Below are 7,770 nucleotides of genomic sequence, written 5' to 3'. Positions count from 1 at the left end.
ACCTCCTGTTGTTCCAAATTCTCAGCAGGAGCATTGCGGGCTTGGGATGAAGATTCACCCCTTTCATTCTGCAAAACACATCAAACACAATTTTTGTGCATCCAAATATGCATTAGTGTCAGCAAAATCATCAATCAAAATAATTACAATGACATTATCAATTTATATCAAACTTAAGCTCATTTTCACATTTTTATCAAATCTACACTTTTTCATATAAGCATATACGAAAATGTTCGCCAAGTTCATAAGCATTCAACTCAAATAACATGTCAAAATAATCATTACTAGCAATCAAACAAGTCTCAAATGGCATTATCTTTCAAAAATCAAGTTCATGAATTTTAGACTTGAAAAAGTCCACTTTAATTCTCAAAATCATGTTTAGGCTCAAAGTTTGGATCATTTAACTACCTAGACATGTTACACTACTCAATTTAGCAACAATTCATGACAAAAATCGGCCATAACCTGTTTATATCAAAAAGCCCCAAATTGCTCAAGAACACAAACCCTAGATTATTCAAAATTTGAAGTTTAAGGCTTCTAATCATGTTAAACAGCATCAATCTAGGTTATACAAGCATAATACATAAACAATTTAAGTCTAATTACACTAAAAAGCATCAAAATCAAATTGGGGGAAAATTTGCTCAAGAACACCAAATTTCGGATTAAATGGTGTTTAGGTGTAGAAATTTACCGTTTTTATTGAGTAATTCTTAGATAGCATCCTTCTCAACATGATTTTAGCAAAAGATTTGGTGATTAACGGTTAAAAATTGGGATTTTGGGGTGTATTTTTCGGGTTTTGGGGGTTTTTGTTCGCTGTTCTTCGCAGTGTTTTTGGGTGGGGGAGTGAACTGCTCTGTTTTTTACGTTTTATTTTTTTTTCTGGGAATTGGTCCCTCCGCGAGTCGCGGTGAAATACCCTTTAAACTCCGCGACTCGCGGAGTTTTTTTTTTTTTTTTTTTTTTTTATAATCATTAACTTTTGAAACAATTAAGTACTTAATTTTAAAATTTTGTTTCCCTTGTTATTTAGGACGAGGTCGTTTCGGATCGATGTCCTAGTCCGTCCTTCGACAAAATTTTAAAATTTGTCTTTTTGTAGCGATTGTTTTAAAAGCTAAGATTTTTGGGTTTTTTCAATGTTTTTGGCATACTCTAATTCAATAAAATTAAAAATAATGATAATAAAAGTTCTCGTCCCTCCCTCGGGTAAAGCAATTTCGGTTCAAAGACCTAGTCTTCAACTTACGACGAATTTAAAAATCATATTCTTAACTTAATGAGATAAAGTAAATTTTTGTTTTTAAATTCACACAACTTAAATATAAAATTCAAAATTATTATTAAAAATTCACACCAAACTTAAAATTTGAAATGCATAAAATTAAAAATTAATATTTTAAAAATTAAAAATTTACACCAAACTTAATTTAAAAATTTATAAATTCATACTAAACTTATATTAATTTTTCAAATATTTACAATTTTAAATATATTGTTTTTACAAAGTTTACAATATTAATTTAAGATTTAAATATTAAGATTAAAAACATGGTAAAAATAAAATTAAAAATTTTTTTGTCTTTTTATCCCACTTTAATCAATCAAATATTATCAAAAATATGCGCCCCTCTTTTTGGTAAAGTAATTTCGGTTCCAAGACCTAATTTAACTCATGACGAATTTTTGAAATATTTTGGGTTGATTGTTTAAAGATATTTATACCTTAAGAATAAACGTTAAATTTCGCAGTGATGTAATAAATTTTTGAATGATATCAATAATTTCGGTCACCAAACCTAATTTTATTCAATACCAATTTAATACTTTTTAGCGAACAAATTAGCGTTTATTATCAAAAGGTTAAAAATAAAAATAAAAACTGTACATACATACTTGTGAAATAGATTTCTTAGTTATATGATCTATCCCATTCATAAGATAGTCGGTTTAATTGGTTTTCCATGGCTACATAGGCGTAACCTCGAGCATTCAGTGTCTTTTCTTCTAAACATATGAACGGTCCGTCTCTGCATAAAGTAACAAATTCGGTATTTGAATAGGTTTGATTATTTGAACATTTACCTCCATGTGACCATTTTCCGCATTTGTGACATCGTTCTAGGTGTCGTGCTCTTCTTTTCGCTGCGGATTTTGATTTTCCTTTACCAAATTGTAACTTATTATCTTCGCATCTGGATTCTTTTCTAACTCCGTCCATTCTTTCTCTGATTACTGATACTATTTCACTCGGGAGTATATCATTATTTCTTTTAGTGATCAAAGCGTGTAGCATTAGACCATGGTTTAGTTCACAGGCAGTCTTCATTTTGTAAAAACCTAAAAAAAAAATAAAAATTCAGAATGGGGGGATAAAACTAGTTCTTTAGGGTCTGCTAGGGAAAGACCATTCGGGTTCCATTTTCGAGAACTACACGAAAACAGACAATCTAACTCTAACAGAAATACATATTATCCTTTAAAGACTTGATTCTCCCCACACTTAGTTAGCTGTGGTGTCAAAATTGTGATTAACTTCGTTGTCGACTTCCATCGGACCATGTATGTAATGTTTAACTCTGTGACCATTAACTTTAAATTCCATCCCATTTGAATTTATTAATTCTATCGTTCCGTATGGGAAAACTCTTTTGACTATGAATGGTCCAGACCATCTTGATTTCAATTTTCCAAGAAATAGCTTGAATCGTGAATTGAAAAGAAGAACTCTGTCTCCTTCTTTAAATTCTTTTGAACTTCTGATTCTTTTATCATGCCATTTCTTCGTTCTTTCTTTATAGATTAACGAATTTTCGTATGCTTCATGTCTTAATTCTTCTAATTCATTTAGTTGACTTAATCGTAGACGTCCGGCTTCATGTAAATCAAGATTACATGTTTTCAAAGCCCAAAATGCTTTGTGTTCAATTTCTACTGGAAGATGACATGCTTTTCCATAAACAAGTCTAAAAGGTGTGGTTCCAATTGGAGTTTTGTAGGCTGTTCTAAAAGCCCAGAGTGCATCCTCCAATTTAATGGACCATTCCTTCAGATTTGATCCTACGGTTTTCTCTAGAATACGTTTTAAAGCTCGGTTGGTATTTTCAACTTGTCCACTTGTTTGTGGATGATATGCGGTGGAGATTTTATGAGTTACTCCATATCTTTTAAGAACTTTCTCAAGTTGATTATTACAGAAATGAGTACCCCGATCACTTATTAAAGCTTTCGGTGTTCCAAACCTTGCAAAAAGACGTTTTAAAAAGTTGACTACAACTCGTGCATCGTTAGTTGGGAGAGCTTGTGCTTTCGCCCATTTAGATACATAATCAATGGCTACGAGTATATATAGATTATTATGAGATTTTGGAAATGGACCCATAAAGTCAATACCCCAAATGTCAAATACTTCACATACTTGGATGACATTTTGTGGCATTTCATCACGTTGACTTATTTTTCCGGCCCTTTGACATGCATCACAAGATTTGCAAAGAAGGTGTGCGTCTTTGTAAATTGTAGGCCAATAGAATCCAGCTTCATAAACTTTTCTTGCTGTTAGTTGAGGCCCATAATGCCCTCCTGTTGGTCCTGTGTGACAATGGTTTAAAATTTTACTAGCTTCATCTCCAAATACACATCGGCGTATTATTCCATCGGGACAACTTTTAAACAGATGTGGATCTTCCCAGAAATAGTGTTTTATATCACTGAAGAATTTCTTTCGTCTTTGGTACGATAATCCTTTTTCAAGGAATCCACAAACTAAGTAGTTTGCATAGTCTGCAAACCATGGGATTTCTTTATAATCTATCTTCAATAGATATTCATCAGGAAAGTTGTCTTGTATGGCCGATTCATTCAGAACTTCTAATTCGGGATTTTCAAGACGAGAAAGATGATCAGCGGCGAGATTTTCTGCTCCTCTTTTATCTCGGATTTCAATATCAAACTCTTGTAAGAGTAAGATCCAACGGATTAATCTTGGTTTAGCATCTTGTTTTGAAAATAGGTATCTAAGAGCAGAATGGTCGGTATAGACCACCGTTTTTGCTAGAACGAGATATGATCGAAATTTGTCAAAAGCAAAGACAATAGCAAGGAGTTCTTTTTCAGTAGTTGTATAGTTCGTTTGTGCTCCTTGTAATGTCTTACTAGCATAATATATAGGTTGAAATCGTTTTTCAATCCTTTGTCCTAAAACGGCTCCCATTGCAAAATCACTTGCATCGCACATTAGTTCAAATGGTAGATTCCAATTTGGTGTTATCATGATCAGTGCATTAGTGAGTTTTTCTTTAAGAATATTAAAAGATTTGATACATTCATCTGAAAAGATGAATGGCGCATCCTTTTCTAGGAGTTTATTCATAGGAGTGGCAATTTTAGAAAAATCTTTTATGAAACATCGGTAAAAACCGGCATGCCCTAGAAAACTCCTAACTCCTCTAACATTGGTGGGATGTGGAAGTTTAGCAATTACATCTACTTTAGCTCTATCCACTTCAATTCCTTCTTTTGAAATTTTATGTCCAAGAACGATGCCTTCTTTAACCATGAAATGGCATTTCTCCCAATTAAGTACTAGATTTGATTTTTCGCATCTAATTAGCATTCGTTCCAGATTAACTAGACATGATTTAAATGTATCACCGAAGACTGAAAAGTCATCCATGAAAACTTCCATGCATTCTTCTATCATGTCATGAAAAATCGCCATCATACACCTTTGAAAGGTTGCAGGGGCGTTACAAAGTCCAAATGGCATGCGTTTGTAAGCAAAAGTACCATAAGGGCACGTGAATGTGGTTTTCTCTTGATCTTCGGGTGCTATTGGAATTTGAAAATATCCGGAAAATCCATCTAGAAAACAATAGTAACTATTTCCGGCTAATCTTTCCAACATTTGATCTATGAAAGGTAAGGGAAAGTGATCTTTTCTGGTGGCGTCATTTAATTTTCTATAATCAATACATACACGCCATCCTGTTACAGTCCTAGTAGGAATAAGCTCATTTTTCTCATTTGTAATGACAGTCATGCCACCCTTCTTAGGCACGCATTGAACTGGGCTTACCCATGGACTATCAGAGATTGGATAAATTAAACCTGCATCTAGCAGTTTAATAATCTCTTTCTTAACTACATCTTGCATATTAGGATTTAGTCTTCGTTGGCGTTGCACATACGTTTTATGACCTTCTTCCATAAGGATTTTATGTGTGCAATACGAAGGACTTATTCCTTTAATATCATGAATCTTCCATGCAATGGCTGGTTTATGAGCTTTCAACACAGAAATGAGTTGTGATTTCTCATTTTCAGTAAGAGAAGACGATATTATTACAGGTAATTCAGATTCACCATGTAAATAAGCGTATTCCAAATGGTTTGGAAGTGGCTTTAACTCTAATTTCGGAGGTTCTTCTATCGATGATTTATATCGATATCTGTCTTCTTCTTTTAGCATTTGAATTTCTTCTGTTGTTGGTTCATATCCATTAGCTATAAGTGTAGCTAACATTTCAGCTTCATCAATTGGTTCATTACCTTCTCCTAAAGAACATTCTCCTGTTCCTTGTAATTCTGGAAATTCTTCTAATAATTCTGCATGTGCATCTATAGTTTGAATATAATAACATGTATCATCTGCAGATTGTGGTTGTTGCATTGCTCTATCAACTGAAAAGGTAACACTCTCATCCTCTATACTTAGGGTCAGTTTCTTACCGAACACGTCTATCATTGCTTTAGCCGTGTTTAAGAATGGTCTTCCTAATATGAGAGGAACTTGAGAATCTTCTTCCATGTCCAAAACAACAAAATCTACTGGAAATACTAAAGTACCAACTTTAACTAGCATGTTCTCCATTATCCCTCTAGGATATTTTATTGATCTATCGGCTAGTTGTATGCTTATTCTGGTTGGTTTCAATTCTCCAAGGTCCAGTTTAGTGTATAGTGAATACGGCATTAGATTTATACTAGCACCTAAGTCTGCCAATGCTTCTATTGAACTAAGACTACCCAGAAAACATGGAATTGTGAAACTTCCTGGATCAGATAATTTTTCTGGTATCTTATTCAACAGCACTGCTGAACAATTAGCATTCATAGTAACAGCCGAGAGTTCTTCCATTTTCTTTCTATTTGAGATTAGATCTTTCAAGAATTTAGCATATCTTGGCATTCCTGAAATCACATCAATGAAAGGAAGATTTACATTTATCTGTTTAAACATATCCAAGAATTTGGATTGCTCGGCTTCAAGTTTTTCTTTCTTCATTTTACTCGGGTAAGGAAGTGGTGGTTGGTATGGTTTAACATAAGGTTTATCCTTAACTGTGTTATCTTCATTATCCTTTTCAACTACCGGTTCTTTTTCCTTATCTTGATCAGGTTGTGGTTCTTGTGGAGTAGGAATAGTTTCATCAGAAGTTACAGGTATTTCAGGTGGTTTAAGTGTTGTACCACTTCTTGTGGTAATAGCTTTAGCTGTTTCATTTCGGGGGTTAGCATTTGTATCACTAGGTAGACTTCCCGATTTTCTTTCACCTATTAATCTTGCTAGGTTACTTACTTCTTGTTCCAGATTTTGAATAGAAGCTTGTTGATTTCTAAATGCTTGAGCATTTTGTTCATTGGTTTGTTTTTGAGATGTGAAAAACTGCGTTTGAGTTTCAACTAGCTTCGTCATCATATCTTCTAAATTCGGCTTTTTATCATCGGTTTGTTGTGGTGGTTTGTTTTGAAAATTAGGTCTTTGCTGATTGTAAGTATTATTGGATACTTGTTGATTGCTAGGACCTTGTTGGTTGTTGTATGGAATATTTCGGTTATAATTCTGGTTTTGATTGTAAATCGGTCTTGGCGGTTGATAATTATTCTGATAATTATTTCCAGGTCTTTGGTTTATGTATGAAATATTCTCTCTTTGTTCCATTGTTAATTCAATAATGAGACAATCTTTTGTCAAATGTGGTCCTCCACACTGCTCACAACTAATTCGTATTGAGTGAATATCTTTAGTCATCTTTTCCATTCGTCTCTCCACAGCATCTATCTTTGCGGAAATGGAATCTAAGTCATGGCTAGAATCGGCTCTAGCTGCTTTAGATGATCTAATGATGTCTTTTTCTTGGTGCCACTCATGTGAGTGGGAAGCAGTGTTATCAATAATTTTGTAAGCATCAGTTTCGGTTTTCTTCATAATAGAACCACCAGCTGCTATATCTATGTCTTTCCTTGTAGTGATGTCGCATCCTTGGTAGAATATTTGTACTATTTGACAGGTGTCTAAACCATGTTGCGGACATCCTCTTAACAACTTTCCATATCTTGTCCACGCCTCATATAGAGTTTCATTTGGTTTCTGTGTGAACGTAACAATTTCTGCTTGAAGTCTTACGGCTTTAGATGCAGGAAAGAATTGTTTAAGAAATTTGTCAACTAAAACATCCCATGTATCAATCGCCCCTTCAGGTAACGATTCCAACCAATCTTTGGCTTCTCCCTTTAAAGTCCAGGGAAATAACATGAGATATATCTGTTCATCCTCCACTTCTCGGATTTTAAATAGTGTGCAGATCCTATTAAAGGTACGTAGATGTTCATTTGGATCTTCCTTCGGCGCACCACTAAATTGGCATTGATTAGTCACCATGTGTAGAATTTGTCCTTTGATTTCATAATCTGGCGCATTAATGTCTGGATGAGTAATTGCGTGACCTTGGCCAGTGCGTTTAGCTCTCATTCGGT

The sequence above is a fragment of the Rutidosis leptorrhynchoides genome, chromosome 3, assembly GCF_046630445.1.
Source record: "Rutidosis leptorrhynchoides isolate AG116_Rl617_1_P2 chromosome 3, CSIRO_AGI_Rlap_v1, whole genome shotgun sequence".
In the NCBI taxonomy this organism is placed as follows: domain Eukaryota; kingdom Viridiplantae; phylum Streptophyta; class Magnoliopsida; order Asterales; family Asteraceae; genus Rutidosis; species Rutidosis leptorrhynchoides.
Note: the sequence above shows the minus strand (reverse complement) of the source record.